This window comes from Nerophis lumbriciformis, linkage group LG38 (genome assembly GCF_033978685.3).
Source record: "Nerophis lumbriciformis linkage group LG38, RoL_Nlum_v2.1, whole genome shotgun sequence".
In the NCBI taxonomy this organism is placed as follows: domain Eukaryota; kingdom Metazoa; phylum Chordata; class Actinopteri; order Syngnathiformes; family Syngnathidae; genus Nerophis; species Nerophis lumbriciformis.
Genome location: NC_084585.2, coordinates 485,152 through 503,155, shown reverse-complemented (window position 1 = coordinate 503,155; position 18,004 = coordinate 485,152). Strand labels below are relative to the sequence as shown.

Here is an 18,004-nt window from a genome sequence, read left to right as displayed (position 1 = left end):
TAGAGTAGCCAGAAATTGTACTCAAGTAAGAGTACTGTTACTTTAGAGATTTATTACTCAAGTAAAAGTAAGAAGTAGTCACCCAAATATTTACTTGAGTAAATGTAAAAAGTATGTTGTGAAAAAACTACTCAAGTACTGAGTAACTGATGAGTAACATACACACACACACACATATATATATATATATATATATATATATATATATATATATATATATATATATATATATATATATATATAAATAAATAAATATATATATATATTCACATATATATATATATATTCACATCAGAAAGTCGTCAACCATCCGCAATCCACCCGATCTAACATTTGATCAGAACCGCATCCGCCCGTTGTTATATATCTAATATAGACGATGCAAGGCATTAGTGAGGTTATAAAACTTTTGCCTGTTAAAGAAAGGAGACTGATTCAATGCAGCACAGACATTCGCGTGCCACGCTGTCACGACCCAGACGCACACCAGTGCGCAATCATATGGGAGCCGCGCTGAGCGCATCTCCAAGCGCGTCTCGCTGCCAGCGACGGCCGGGTATATGGGCCCGAGGCTCCAGCGCCATCCATTTTCAGGGCTAGTTGATTCGGCAGGTGGGTTGTTACACACTCCTTAGCGGGTTCCAACTTCCATGGCCACCGTCCTAGCTGCTGTCTATATCAACCAGGGTGAGCCCCACCCCTTTCATGAGCGCACTGCGCGCGGAGTGACCCCTGTTACGCGCCCCCGGCAACAGGGGTGGCGGGCAGGTAAGCTGCGCGGGCGGAGCGCGCGGAGTGACCCCTGTTACGAGCCCCCGGCAACGAGGGTGGCGGGCAGGTAAGCTGCGCGGGCGGAGCGCGCGGAGTGACCCCTGTTACGAGCCCCCGGCCACGGGGGTGGCGGGCAGGTAAGCTGCTTACCTGCTGCGCGTGACGCCGGCCGCGGCGAAGGCGGACGAGGCGGGGTGTCGGTGCGGTGGGCGCGGTGGTGACCCTGGACGTGCGTCGGGCCCTTCTCGCGGATCGCCTCAGCTACGGCTCCCGGTGGGGCCCTCTCGGGGGAAGGAGCCTCGGTCCCGGACCCCGGCGAGGCGTCCCTTCTCCGCTCCGTAAAAGTGTCCATCTCTTTTTTTTCTCTTCTTCTGTTGTGGCATATGCTGCAGGTGCCTGCTCGTTTTTCGTATGTGGGTAACAACATTTAACTATGTATATATATTTACCAATTGGTTTAACTGCCACCCGCCTGAATCTATTTAAAATCTAATTTGTTTTAATAATTTGAACCACCCGACCCGACCCGCGGATAAAATCAAATTTTTTTTTATTTCATCCGCCCGATCCGCGGATAATCCGCGGACTCCGCGGTTGTGCCCGCAAACCGCGTATCTCTAATATATAGATATACACACACATATATGTATATATATATATATATATATATATATATATATACATACATATACATACATATATATATATATATATATATATATGTATATATATATATATATATATATATATATATATACATACATTGATATATAAAGTATATAATTTATATTTATTTATTTTGCCGTTTTTGTTTACATGTTAAAGGTGTTTTAATGAATATACATGCATGTTTAACACATATAGATTCCTTTCTTTCATGAAGACAAGAATATAAGTTGGTGTATTACCTGATTCTGATGACTTGCATTGATTGGAATCAGACAGTAGTGATGATAGCGTCCACGTTTTCAAATGGAGGAGAAGAAAAGTTCCTCCTTTCTGTCTAATACCACATGAAAGTGGTTGGTTTTTGGCATCTTATTTGTCCAGCTTCCATTTTTGTTTTTATACACTGTTGGACCCTATCTATATTATTTATTTATTAATTGTTTTGACAATGAAATCAAATAATGTCAATGATGATGTAGATTAATTATTGGATGTTTTAGATTTCATTGTGATTGACTGATTGTTTTCAGCTGCTCACGCTCCTCCTGGTGAGCCACTTCCTCCTCCTATAATTAAGAAGACGGGACAGCTGGGTGCTTTTTGTCTGTTTATCATGAAGGAGTGAGGAGTGAAACAGTTTGTTTACCGCTAAATTATTTGGAAGCCATGCTAAATTATATTGAAGCCACGCTAAATAAGTTATTTTGATTATTTTGAAAGTCAACCACGGAGAATATGTTTTGTTTGTGAAAATAAATTATGATCATTTGGAATCTCGACATATCTCCGCGAGTGCTTATTAAGGAATTTAGTGAGTCAAACACCTCCTCCTCAGGACTACTCTGCATTACTTTATTTTTATTTTTTCGAACTTTTTGAAAGCAAGAGTAGCCGTAACATACACTTTACAAGAAATACATTGGCGGTAAACTCCGTAGCTTGCTAGCTTGTTTGCGCTGGCTTTCGGAGACTCTTATTTTGAAAGCGCAGGCGTGATGGAGCGGCACTTTTATTGTGAAGACAGGAACTATGCAGTCAGTCTTTAGGCTTTTGACGGGATGTATGGTTGAAATAAAAAAGGGTATTTTTTCCTTCACACTTTTGATTGATTGATTGGAACTTTTATTAGTAGATTGCACAGTACAGTACATATTCCGTGCAATTGACCTCTAAATGGTAACACCCCAATAAGTTTTTCAACTTATTTAAGTCAGGTCATGTGACCCCTGGCTCTGTTTGATTGGTCCAACGTCACCAGTGACTGCATCTGATTGGTGGAACGGAGTGAACGTCACCAGTGACTGTATTTGTTGAAACGCAGGCACTATGAAGGTCTGTCTGACAGACCAAAACAAACAAAGCGTGCATTAACAGATCGATAAAAATTAGTAGCGAGTAGCGAGCTGAATGGAGATAAAAGTAGCGGAGTAAAAGTAGCGGAGTAAAAGTAGCGGAGTAAAAGTAGCGTTTCTTCTCTATAAATATACTCAAGTAAAAGTAAAAGTATGTTGCATTAAAACTACTCTTAGAAGTACAATGTATCCCAAAAGTTACTCAAGTAGATGTAACGGAGTAAAGGTAGCGTGTTACTACCCACCTCTGCCCACGATGACATTTCAACAGTGTTGGGTTAGTTACTGAAAACCAGTAACTAGTTACAGTTTCTAGTTACTTTATTTCAAAAGTAACTCAGTTACTAACTCAGTTACTGACACCAAAAAGTTATGCGTTACTGTGAAAAGTAACTATTTAGTTACTTATATATATTTTTTGAAGGCCCCCTTTAATGCCATTTTAGTCTTCATTTCAGTACTGTTATTGCACTGGAGAATAATACAATGTGTTGATCAACTTGACATGCATTTGCATCACTCAACTCTGCTAAGCAATGTGCTCTACATACAACACACAAAGACAAAGAGATGTTTCAAAGGGACAATTTATTTCAGGCCAGAACAACTTTTAAATAGCTGCAACATAACATACATAAGTAACAAACAGCATAATAACAACATAGCTGTAAACCAAAAAGGGCACACACTACATACACAAAGCCTAACCAGGCGTTTGTTTCTTAAATAAAATCATGTCTGAAGCCCAGAACACTCTACACATTCCCCCAGTTTTAGTTTAGAGACAAGGAAAGATTGGCCTGGCCCACTAGCATCCCTCTTTATGTTTGTGAAATTTATAGTCTATACATTTAGAGTGATGTGATTATCAAACACTCCTGAAGTCTAGAATGAAAGAGTATATAAGAGAATTCACAGTGTGTACCTTCAGTGTGCAGTGCCTCGTTAAAATCCAGTTGCTGTTGCTTACGAGGTGAGGTGTGTCTCTCTTTACTAGCTTCGTCGAAGCATGTTGCTTTTGTAGCTGTTTCAGCAGCTTCGAATTGCTAGGATAAAATCTTTGATCCAAGACACAACTTACATTTAACTAAAATGTTCTTTTCATTTGTGGTCGACAAAAGACAAGTTGTGAGAATATCTCCATGTTAAGAAACTCGGCTTCGGCTTCACCATGACGTCTTGTTAGTAAACATAGACATACCCCCCTGCCCCACACACACACACACACAGAGTAGCGCGCCTTTTCTGCAGCGCTCCAATAAAACACACTCAAATCCTCTCAGTTTCTAGCCGATACTACATAAAAAATAACGTAAAATAACGCAGTAACACATCATGTAGTAACGGTAACTGAGTTACTGAACATAAAAAAATAACACTTTAGATTACTTTTTACCGGCGAAAGTAACGGCGTTACAGTAAACACTGCATTTCAAAACCTGAAAGGCATTTAAAACCAGTGTTCAAACTATACATGATGAATGGTGGGAGGTTGGCGAGGGTAAACAACTATGTATTCTTCCACCCCATGCACGTACTGTAACTTCTTCTGGAGCGAGTCTCATATTTACGAACCAAACTGCTGACTAGAGATGTCCGATAATATGGGACTGCCGATATTATCGGCCGAAAAATGCTTTAAAATGTAATATCAGAAATTATCGGTATCGGTTTCAAAATGATTGGTACCGTAAAATGTATGACTTTTTAAAACGCCGCTGTAGGAGTGGTACACGGGCGTAGGGAGAAGTACAGAGCGCCAATAAACCTTAAAGGCACTGTCTTTATGTCACATAATAATCACATAATATCTACGGCTTTTCACACACACAAGTGAATGCACTTTAACACTGTTACAAATATTCGCCACACTGTGAACCCACACCAAACAAGAATGACAAACACATTTCGGGAGAACATCCGCACCGTAACACGAGATAAACACAACAGAACAAATACCCAGAATCCCTTGCAGGACTAACTCTTCTGGGATGCTACGATATACACCCCTCCACCCCCCGCAAACCCCTAAAAACCCCGCCCACCTCAACCTCCTCATGCTCTCTCAATTTTTCTGGTGGAAACGCAGTATTTTGAAATTGGAATTAGAAAAGTTCTCACAGTGGAAAAGGATAATATCACAATACAGTTCAGAGTTTATCCTAGACTGCCAAGATACCTGTGGTTATGGGCATGGTCACCATGACACCATCGAGTAATATGCATAATTTGCTATGATATCTGTCAGGTTCAAACACTGATGACCTCTATTAATCAGACAAGAAACAAAGAATCAAACAGACAGAATTCAATTTGGACTTAATTGAGGAGAAACGTGTCGACCTGTAACCTCTTACAGTGTCACCCACACTCTGGCAAAAAATTGTACTCCTCCTTCTTTATTTTACTTTCTCCAACCACATGACCATAGCTGTTTCTAAAGGACAAAGGTCGTAAACAGTTCACAGAAAAGGTCGTAAACGAGTTCACAGAAAAGGTCGTAAACAAGTTCAAAAAGAGGTTCGTAAAACAGTTGAAAAAGAAGGTTCAAAAAGAGGTCGCCTGGAGGGGAGTTTGGTCCTGCTTCCTCTTCGCTTTTGTAGTTCTTGGGTCAGACAATATCTTTCTGTTTGATTATAATACATGAAAGAAAACAAGAACACCTTCATGTTGCTTCCCCCTTACACAGTGGAGTTTTACGAGCCTTACTCTTGGTAGGTTTCAAAGACAGGCACTCATTGTAACACAAAAGTTTTTCGTGATAACTTAGAAACAGTTATTCTAACAATATAATTTTCTTTTAAATGGCTCAAAAAATGTATACATGCATTTAAATCTAATTCAAATCTGTTATTATTAATTAGTATTAACATATATATTTTTTTGTTGTGCCATATTTTCATTGTTGCTGCTTTTTTCGAGTTTTCGGCACATCATTAGTGTGCAAAAAATAGGCTATATATATATATATATATATATATATATATATTAGGGGTGTGGGAAAAAATTGATTCGAATTCAAATCGCCATTCTCACGTTGTACAATTCAGTATCAATTCTCATTTTTCAAAAATCAATTTTTAATTTTTTTTAATTTTTTATTAATCAATCCAACAAAACAATACACAGCAATACCATAACAATGCAATCCAATTCCAAAACCAAACCAGCAACACTCAGAACTGCAATAAACAGAGCAATTGAGGGGACACACAAAGATGACACAGAACAATCCAAAAGTAGTGAAACAAAAATGAATAGTATCAACAACAGCATCAATATTAGTAACAATTTTAACATAGCAGTGATTAAAAATCCCTCATTGACATTATCATTAGACATTCATAAAAAAAAAATGTAGCTTACACTTGCATCGCATCTCATAAGCTTGACAACACACTGTGTCCAATATTTTCACAAAGATAAAATAAGTCATATTTTTGGTTCATTTAATAGTTCAAACAAATTTACATTACATTATTGCAATCAGTTGATAAAACATTGTCCTTTAATTATAAAAGCTTTTTACAAAAATCTACTACTCTGCTTGCATTTCAGCAGACTGGGGTAGATCCTGCTGAAATCCTATGTATTGAATGAATAGAGAATTGTTTTGAATCGTAAAAATATCGTTTTTGAATCGAGAATCACGTTGAATCGAAAAAATCAATTTATAATCGAATCGTGACCCCAAGAATCGATATTGAATCGAATCGTGGGACACCCAAAGATTCGCAGCCCTATATATATATATATATATATATATATATATATATATATATATATATATATATATATATATATATATATCCATCCATCCATCCATCTTCTTCCGCTTATCCGAGGTCGGGTCGCGGGGGCAGCAGCCTAAGCAGGGAAGCCCAGACTTCCCTCTCCCCAGCCACTTGGTCCAGCTCCTCCCGGGGGATCCCAAGCGTTCCCAGGCCAGCCGGGAGACATAGTCTTCCCAACGTGTCCTGGGTCTTCCCCGTGGCCTCCTACCGGTCGGACATGCCCTAAACACCTCCCGAGGGAGACGCTTGGGTGGCATCCTGACCAGATGCCCGAACCACCTCATCTGGCTCCTCTCCATGTGGAGGAGCAGCGGCTTTACTTTGAGCTCCCCCCGGATGACAGAGCTTCTCACCCTATCTCTAAGGGAGAGCCCCGCCACTCGGCGGAGGAAACTCATTTGGGCCGCTTGTACCCGTGATCTTGTCCTTTCGGTCATGACCCAAAGCTCATGACCATAGGTGAGGATGGGAACGTAGATCGACCGGTAAATTGAGAGCTTTGCCTTCCGGCTCAGCTCCTTCTTCACCACAACGGATCGATACAGCGTCCGCATTACTGAAGACGCCGCACCGATCCGCCTGTCGATCTCACGATCCACTCTTCCCTCACTCGTGAACAAGACTCCGAGGTACTTGAACTCCTCCACTTGGGGCAAGATCTCCTCCCCAACCCGGAGATGGCACTCCACCCTTTTCCGGGCGAGAACCATGGACTCGGACTTGGAGGTGCTGATTCTCATCCCAGTCGCTTCACACTCGGCTGCGAACCGATCCAGTGAGAGCTGAAGATCCTGGCCAGATGAAGCCATCAGGACCACATCATCTGCAAAAAGCAGAGACCTAATCCTGCAGCCACCAAACGGTGGTATACATATGTATATATATATATATATATATATATATATATATATATATATATATATATATATATATATATATATATATATATATATTTATATGTATATATATGTGTATATATATATATATATATATATATATATATATATATATATATATATATATATATTTATATGTATATATATATATATATATTTATATGTATATATATATATATATTTATATGTATATATATGTATATATATATATATATATATATATATATATATATGTATATATATATATATATATATATATATATGTATATATGTATATATGTGTATATATGTATATATGTATATATGTGTATATATATATATATGTATATGTATATATATATATATGTATATATATATATATGTATATGTATATATATATATATATATGACTTTTCAAATGATGCTACACATTAGCAGTGGGTGCTATTTTTTGCCACATAATTGTTCAACATATTCCCGCTTGAAGCCAAACCACCGCCAGACGATGCACTCCGTGCTGTTTTTCTTGGGAATTAATTCTTCCTTCATTTGTTACCAGATTCGCACCTTCTCTCTCTCGTATTACCACTCGCACCGCACCGTTAGCATCACAGCTACCGTTACCATGACGCTACCTCTCTGCTCCGCGGTAGCGTGTGACGTTGCACACGTGACGTATGTAAGAAGGTGCGCTTGTTTTACGTCTCTGTGAGAAGGAGAGACAAGAAAGAGTGGGAAGAGCCTGTAGTGTAATGCCCGCAGCTAAAAGCAACTGCGTGAGAACGTATACTCCAATATCACCATATAGTCATTTTGTCTATCTCACAGAGACAAACCCGCTAAATATCGAGTGTATCGATATATCGCCCAGCCCTAGTTTGAACTCACGACCGACCGAACTCAGGGCGGACGCTCTAACCACTAGGCCACTGAGTAGGGAGCTTCTATATATCACTTTAATTTGTTTTCAGGTAAACAAATACCATAATGACACCTGTTTTTTTTTTTTGTTCACACACTGCAAAAAGTCAGTGTTCAAAAACAAGAAAAAAAAACACAAAAATGAGGGGTATTTTATTTGAACTAAGCAAAATTATCTGCCAATAGAACAAGAAAATTCGGCTTGTTCAGACTTTCCAAAACAAGTAAAATTAGCTAACCTCAATCAACCCAAACATACCTTAAAATAAGTATATTCTCACTAATAACAAGTGCACTTTTCTTGGTAGAAAAAAAGAGACCTTTTTGCTCAATATGTTGAAAAATATTCTTAAATTAAGTAAAGGGGAACAGTTTTAGGACCACTTCTCTTTTCTATGTATTTACTTCCCCTGGGCTCAATCCTAAGAAAGCATGATATTTCTTTTCATCGTTATGCCGATGACACACAAATGTATTTTCCGTTAAAGAGAAATCATGCCTTTTCAATTCAGCCACTACTTGCTTGTCTTAATGATATCAAGGCCTGGATGGCCCTACATTTCTTAAACTTCAATGAAAAGAAGACAGAAGTAATAGTTTTTGGACCTACACTGCAAAAACTGAAATCTAAGTAAGATGAAATATGTCAAATAAGGGCGATATTTGCTTATTTTCTGTCTGATAAGATAATTCTTCTCACTAAGCAGATTTTATGTTAGAGTGTTTTACTTGTTTTAAGTGTTTTGGTCCTAAATGATCTCAGTAAGATATTACAGCTTGTTGCTGAGATTTGATGACCTATATTGAGTAAAACATGCTTGAAACTAGAATATCAAGTGTTGCAAAGCTGTGTCATCAACACTCACAAGTATAAAACTACTTTTTTTAAAGTCATCATTTCTTATTTCAAGCATGAAAAAAAAAAAATCATGACTTTGAAACAAATGTGTCTCATAATTAAAACAGATGACAGCCAAATGGACTTTGCTGTTTTATTTTCAATGAAACAATAGAAAATAGGTACTCATATAGTAGTACAGTTGGCACAGTACAGTAAACTGACAGTTAATATTTAAACATTTAACATTTCTAACAATTTTGAACAGAACTAGTTCATGCACATTCAGATAAATTCTTCAAAATTACAATTAAATTTTTTTTGGCCGGGGACCAGGCTGTATATATGCGCACTAATTGACTGAAAGAGCACGCACTTGGCGCGATGATGTCATGTTATCCATGGAAAAATGCATTTTGAGACAATATGATTTGCCTGAGCGGCTAGGAGACCCCGAGAGTAACAAACGCTTGCCTTGTTGCCTTTCCATTAAGAACAATACATTAGTTTTTAGTCATACTTGCCAACCCTCCCGAATTTTCAGGGAGACTCCCGAAATTCAGCGCCTCTCCCGAAAACCTCTTGGGACAAATATTCTCCCGAAAATCTCCCGGATTTTAGCAGACCTGAGTGAAGACAGCCTTTTTTCATGACGGGAGGACAACAGGGTGACAAGAACTAAATCATCCAGACTAGAGATAAATTGTATTATTATGTTTATCTTACCTACAAATAAATATATTTGTTAATTTAAAAAAAAAACTAAATACATTTTTACTATATTTTGCTAAAAACATCAAAATTAATTGTATTTTTATTTGTATTTTTTCTGACTCCTTATTACATCCAGCCATAGAATTATACATTTAAATAAACATGTTTGAAATAATTAATTTTAAATGATCATAATAATTTATTTAAAATGACCATATTTAATTATTAAAATAATTGCTTGTTTATCAACAACTTTAGCATTTTATTCATTACATTTTGAAACTCTCAGAAGCCAAGTTATGTTATATTAAGATTTATTTATGCAAATTTGAAGTATCAATTATCTAAACACAGTTTTGTTTGCATATTTTCAGGATGTGTATATATATATATACATATATATATATATATATATATATATATGTGTATGGAATGCTTGACTTGGTGAATTCTAGCTGTCAATATACTCCTCCCCTCTTAACCACGCCCCCACCCCCACCTCCCGAAATCGGAGGTCTCAAGGTTGGCAAGTATGTTTTAGTACAATTAAATGTAATGCCGAGCGCATATCATTATGTCAAGATAATGGCACTAGCATTTACTTCATTTAAGAATATTTTTCAACATATTGAGTTCTCTTTTTTTTTTTTCTACCAAGAAAAGTGCAGTGGTTATTCGTGAGATTATACTTATTTTAAGGTATTTTGGGGTTCGTTGAGGTTAGCTAATTTGACTTGTTTTGGAAAGTCTTGACAAGCCAAATTTCTTGTTCTATTGGCAGATCATTTTGCTTAGTTCAAATAAAATACTTTGTAATTTTTTTTCTTGTTTTTGAACACTGACTTTTTGCAGTGTAGTGGTACCTGTGAGCTCCCCCCTGTTGACTTTGGCCCCTTGGCTTTGCACGTTAAGCCCATGATCACCAACCTGGGCTTTGGTATTGACAGTGATTTTAAATTGGAGCGTCAGATTGGCACAGTGGTGAAAGCCACCTTTTTTTTTTTTATTTACGTCAGCTGGCCAAGGTTAAAACCCTTCTTTCTAGACAACAGTATAGAGACAGTAATCCATGCCTTTATCACATCTCGGCTGGATTACTGTAACTCTTTGTATTTTCGAATTAGTCAGTCCTCCCTCTCACGTCTGCAGCCAGTCCAAAATGCAGCTGCCCGACTTTTAACTAACACAAGAAAAAGAGAGCACATTACTTCTGTTTTAGCCTCCCTTCACTGGCTGCCTGTGTCTTTTAGAGTCCATTTTAAAATGATCTTACTCGTTTTTAAAGGGGAACATTATCACAATTTCAGAATGGTTAAAACCATTAAAAATCAGTTCCCAGTGGCTTATTTTATTTTTCAAAGTTTTTTTCAAAATTTTACCCATCACGCAATATCCCTAAAAAAAGCTTCAAAGTGCCTGATTTTAACCATCGTTATATACACCCGTCCATTTTCCTGTGACGTCACATAGTGATGCCAACACAAACAAACATGGCGCATAGAACAGCAAGCTATAGCGACATTAGCTCGGATTCAGACTCGGATTTCAGCGGCTTAAGCCATTCAACAGATTACGCATGTATTGAAACGGATGGTTGTAGTGTGGAGGCAGGTAGCCAAAACCAAATTGAAGAAGAAACTGAAGCTATTGAGCCATATCGCTTTGAACCGTATGCAAGCGAAACCCACGAAAACGACACGACAGCCAGCGACACGGGAGAAAGCCAGGACGAATTCGGCGATCGCCTTCTAACCAACGATTGGTATGTGTTTGTTTGGCATTAAAGGAAACTAACAACTATGAACTAGGTTTACAGCATATGAAATACATTTGGCAACAACATGCACTTTGAGAGTGCAGACAGCCCAATTTTCATCAATTAATATATTCTGTAGACATACCCTCATCCGGGTTCTTTTCCTGAAAGCTGATCTGTCCAGTTTTGGAGTTGATGTCAGCAGGCCAGGGAAGCTAGGGTCGATAGGGGGTTTAGCTCGCTCGTCTGCGGGAACAAACTGCCGCCATTGCTTGCCGTGCTAGCGAGGTCCTTTGTCCCTGAATTGCTCACACACTCCGGCAGATTCAATGGGGGTCTGGCGGCAGATTTCTTTGACTTTATGGTTGGAAATGCATCTGCTTTGAGTGTCGCAGGATATCCACACATTCTTGCCATCTCTGTCGTAGCATAGCTTTCGTGGGTAAAGTGTGCGGAACAAACGTCCAATTTCTTGCCACTTTGGCATCTTTGGGCCACTGGTGCAACTTGAATCCGTCCCTGTTGGTGTTGTTACACCCTCCGACAACACACCGACGAGGCATGATGTCTCCAAGGTACGGAAAACAGTTGAAAAAACGGAAAATAACAGAGCTGATTTGACTCGGTGTTTGAGAAAATGGCGGATTGCTTCCCGATGTGACGCCACGTTGTGACGTCATCGCTCCGAGAGCGAATATTAGAAAGGCGTTTCATTCGCCAAAATTCAGAAAGAAACAACCCTTTTGTGTGAATGAGTGTAAATGGGGGAGGAAGGTTTTTTGGGTTGGTGCACTAATTGTAAGTGTATCTTGTGTTTTTTATGTTGATTTAATAAAAAAAAAAAAAAAAAAAAAAACAATACCGATAATTAAAAAAATGATACCGATAATTTCCGATATTACATTTTAAAGCATTTATCGGCCGATATTATCGGACATCTCTACTCACAAGTATAAAACTACATTTTAATGTACTCATTTCTTACTTCAAGCATGAAAAAAAAAATCATGATGAGCACATGTCATTATGTCAAGATAATGGCACCAGCATTTACCATACCATACCATACCAACTTTATTTATAAAGCCCTTTAAGAACAAGCACAGTTGAAGAACAAAGGGCTGTCCACCACAAAGAAATAGAGGCAAAGGACAGACTAAAAAATAACATTTAAAACAGAAGTAAAATACACATTGAAAAAGCAAATACAAATTACCCTATTTTTCGGACTATAAGTCGCAGTTTTTTTCATAGTTTGGCCGGGGTGACTTATGTGTGAAATGATGAACACATTATAATATTATTGATGTCATTGACGTAAGAGACTAGACGTATAAGATTTCATGGGATTTAGCGATTAGGAGTGACAGATTGTATAGCATGTTCTATATGTTATAGTTATTTGAATGACTCTTACCATAATATGTTACGTTAACATACCAGTTGCTTATTTATGCCTCATATAACGTACACTTATTCAGCCTGTTGTTCACTATTCTTTATTTATTTTAAATTGCCTTTCAAATGTCTATTCTTGCTGTTGGCTTTTATCAAATATATTTCCCCAAAAAATGCGACTTATACTCCAGTGCGACTTATATATGATTTTTTCCTTCTTTATTATGCTTTTTCGGCCGGTGCGACTTATACTCCGGAGCGACTTATACTCCGAAAAATACGGTACCCTAAGAACAATTTGTTAGAAAAAAAGCAGTTAAAAACAGTTAAAAAAGTTAAAAACAGTTTAAGGTCTCATGCTGAGTTAAAAGCCAGTGAATAAAAATGGGTTTTAAGAAGGGTCTTAAAAATACCTAAAGAAGGTTTTTTTTTCCTTATTTACTTTGCATTTTCGGCAGGTGCGACTTATACTCCGGAGCGATTTATACTCCGAAAAACATGGTAATCTTACTTAGATTTCAGTTTTTGCAGTGCACTAATTAACTTCTAAGTTCGTTGTATTAACTGTTTAGTTATGGCGACGTTTAACAGTCCATGGAGTTGATTATTCATATGTTTGCTTTAAAAAATCTTTCTGGGGCTTTTGTTGAGCCAGACCGCCAACATGTTCTGCTTATCGACATTTCGGTTAGCGTCCATTGTACTCCCACAACCGATTGAAATGAAGTTGAAGATACCGTCTCCTGGAATCAATATCTCATTCTTGACCCCTCCATGCACAGAGCGCTTCTCTTCCATAAATACCCTTTAAGATGATTTATTGCTTTTGTTGTAGAAGTGCACTGGGAGGGGAAAAGAAAAACAATTTAGAGCCAATAAAGGGTGACATCCTGCTTAGCTGGCTCGTCTAATGGGGCCTCCCGTGTGCGCGGGTATGCGGTTTGAAATGCATTTTAATCCCTGGATGATCTGGAAAACATGCTGACATTTGCTGAGTGGGCTAATGAGAGTCGTCATCACAATGACATCTCTCTCGTTTACGTCTTGGTGACCTCCCGGTGCAAAGGCTTTGATTGATGGATTGAAACTTTTATTAGTAGATTGCACAGTGAAGTACATATTCCGTACAATTGACCACTAAATGGTAACACACCAATACGTTTTTCAACTTGTTTAAGTCGGGGTATGGTACAAAGTAGGGATGTCCCGATCCGATATTTGGATCGGATCGGCCGCCGATATTTGCAAAAAAAAGTGTATCGGCAAGGCATGGGAAAATGCCGATCCAGATCCAGTTTTAAAAAAAAAACTCCGCTCCGTGTTTTCCAACGCACCTATTTAAATAGTACATTCCACTTTTCTGCTGCTCTCTTATTTCCGTTCCGCATTTTCCAGCACACCTTCAACACATCCACAGGTCTGTGGATTCTCACGCAGTTGCTTTTAGCTGCTGGCATTACACGACAGGCTCTTCTCACTCGTTCCTGTGTCTCCCTCTCACAGACAGCAAGCGCACCTTCTTACACACGTCACATACTGTCACGTCATACGTCACATACGTATACGCCTTCCCCGAGCAGAGAGGTAGCAGCATGGTTAACGTTAGCTGTGATGCTAGTGCAGCCGTGCGACCAACGTTCTCTCTAAGGTGCGCGCCTGTGCAATTGCGCACTTTTTAAACGTCCTCTGCGCATAGCAATTATATGCCACGCACAAAATCAAATAAAAAAATAAGCGCATAACAATTTTCGACACACCGACACGACAGAGAAAACACTTTTCGTCATCATTGTTCAAATATTGTAACGTCTGTCGAGACGCTTATCTCCATTCGGTCCCACACGCCCACACCATCAAAATGCCGAGGCAAAAATTTCCACATCAACACCGTATGAAAAAATTAGTGATTTTTTTAGTTGTGATTTCCTTCTCTGCATGAAAGTTTAAAAGTAGCATATATTAATGCAGTATGAAGAAGAATGTTTTAATGTAGACATGCAAGCCTTGAAAGAAAATGTTGAAAATCAAGACTACATTTCCTGCAAATGGGTGCATTTCTACCCTATATTTTAACTTTAGATTTATTCTCATATCAAACTCTTTTGGCTGTCTTTTTGACACTTACCCTCCACACCCTGGATTATAAATAATGTAAATAATTCAATGTGTGATGACTGTATTATGATGATAGTATATATCTGATAGTATATATCTGTATCATGAATCAATTTAAGTGGCCCCGACTTAAACAAGTGTAAAAACTTATTGGGGTGTTACCATTTAGTGGTCAATTGTACGGAATATGTACTTCACTGTGCAACCTACTAATAAAAGTCTCAATCAATCAATCAAAACACATAGAATCATCATACTGCTGTGATTATATGCATCAAGTGTTCATTCAAGGCTAAGGCAAAATATCCAGATATATATTGTGTATCGCAATATGGCCTTAAAATATGGCAATATTAAAAAAAGGCCATATCGCCCAGCCCTAGTTCAATGATGCCATTTCTGTTTGTCATGTATCATTTTGTCTATTTTGTGTTTATCCTTGAATAAACAGGTCAGTTTCTTGTTACCAACCATTGTGTATTATTCAAACTCCCCTAATTCAGCTGGCTAGTTGTTATCAAGAGTACTAAAACCCTTTTCAACATGATTCTGACAACTAAGTAGGCTAAATAACTTTAAACTTTAATACATGCTCGGATAGGCCATTATCGGTCAGTATCGGTATCGGTCAGTATCGGTATCGGATCGGAAGTGCAAAAACCTGGATCGGGACATCCCTAGTACACATATATACTATCATCATAATACAGTCATCACACAAGTTAATCATCAGAGTATATACATTGAATTATTTACATTATTTACAATCCGGGGGTGGGATGTGGAGGGGGGGTAGGTTTGGATGATATCATCACTTCAGTCATCAACAATTGCATCATCAGAGAAATGGGAAAGGGCACATCGTGACTGCTGCAAGGAGGAAGCACGTGATGGTGCTCGTCACTGGGGCGTTTAAAGGGGAAATGCACTTTTTGGAGGAATTTGCCTGTCATTCACAATCCTTATGTGAGTCAACCATAGAGATGTCCGATAATGGCTTTTTTGCCGATATTCCGATATTGTCCAACTCTGAATTACCGATTCGCCTGTTGTTGGCTCGGAATATGTTTTCGGTTTGTTTCAAACAAACCGAAAACATATTCCACATTTATTTTTTCATCTTCATTTTAAATAAAAAAAATAATCGGTAAAAGGAAAAATAATCTATAGATTAATCGAAAAAAAAAAAAAAAAAAAAAATCTATAGATTAACCGATTAATCGAAAAAAAATAATCTATAGATTAATCGATAGAAAAATTATCGTTAGCTGCAGCCTTACATTTCACACATAAGTCGCTCCTGAGTATAAGTCGCACCCCTGGCCAAACTATGAAAAAAACTGCGACTTATAGTCCGAAAAATACGGTAGCCCACGGGACACATAAAACTACAACGCACACGTTGACCAGATTTAGTACAGCAATAACTAAGACTAGAGATGTCCGATAATAGTTTTTTTGCCGATATCCGATATTCCAAAATTGTCCAACTCTTAATTACCGATTCCGATAAAACTGCAAATTACTAGCAATTCATTCTCCTTTAAGTACAAATCTAAAGAGCGCAACAGTCTGAACAGTGTGAATTACTATGTTTTTGTAGTAAATACAAGTTTTTTATTGTTCGAAGCGCAAAACTGATAGTTCTAATAGAAGGGATGTAACAGTATTTTAGATATCGCGGTATTGCTGTTTCAAAATGTTCACAATCATGTCGTGACGTGTAACACTATCAAACGAAAACTTGGTGAGTGTAGTGTCAAGTTCAAACACTGATGACATCTATTAAACAAGACAAGAGGCAAAGAATTAAACAGAGACAAAATTCAATTTGGACTCAATATATTGAGGAGAGTCGCCCGGACATTGTATCCTTTTACAATCTCCAGCACGCTCTGCCAAAAGATTGGACTCCTCCTTCTTTATTGGACTTCCCCCCCCCCCCACGACACGGGGACTGTAACACTCACAAAACAGACAAACTGTTTGTCTGTTTTGTGAGTGTTACAGTCCCCGTGTCGTGGTCAAGTCTAAAAGAGATGCGTAGCGTAAAAGACGGACACTTTGGACTTATTTGTTCTTCTTGATGAGTTTGTTTCATAAAAGGAATGTTAGTACGTAGTACAAATTATAGTGTCACTAATACAGCGAGTCTTGGTACGCGGTGATCAGCTGGGCTGGCAATCCCAGAGAGAATGTAGTTTATTTTCAGACAGGCCAATGCAAAAGCGCCAGAAAAAAACTACACTCGCCAAGTTTTCGTTTGATAGTGTTACACGTCACAACAATATTGTGAACATTTTGAAACAGCAATACCGCGATATCTAAAATACTGTTACATCTCTTCTATTAGAACTACCGTATTTTCCGCACTATAAGGCGCACCTAAAAACCACAAATTTTCTCAAAAGCTGACAGTGCGCCTTATAACCCGGTGCGCTTTATATATGGATAAATATTAAGATTCATTTTCATAAAGTTTCGGTCTCGCAACTTCGGTAAACAGCCGCCATCTTTTTTCCCGGTAGAACAGGAAGCGCTTCTTCTTCTACGCAAGCAACCGCCCAGGTAAGCACCCGCCCCCATAGAACAGGAAGCGCTTCTTCTTCTACTGTAAGCAACCACCCGCCCGCGTAGAAGAAGAAAAAGCGCGCGGATATCACCGTACGTTTCATTTCCTTTGTGTGTTTACATCTGTAAAGACCACAAAATGGCTCCTACTAAGCGACAGGGATCCGGTTCATGAAAAGACGCAATCTCTCCATCCGCACACGGATTACTATTTCACAGCAACTGATATT

General features: G+C 38.4%; 1 protein-coding gene across 3 annotated transcripts in view; it reads left to right on the top strand.

Annotated features, from left to right (window-relative positions):
* Positions 1 to 18,004, top strand: part of LOC133577220 (nitric oxide synthase 1-like) — a 214,890-nt gene that overhangs the window by 15,834 nt on the left and 181,052 nt on the right. The gene's annotated exons all lie outside the window — the stretch shown is intronic.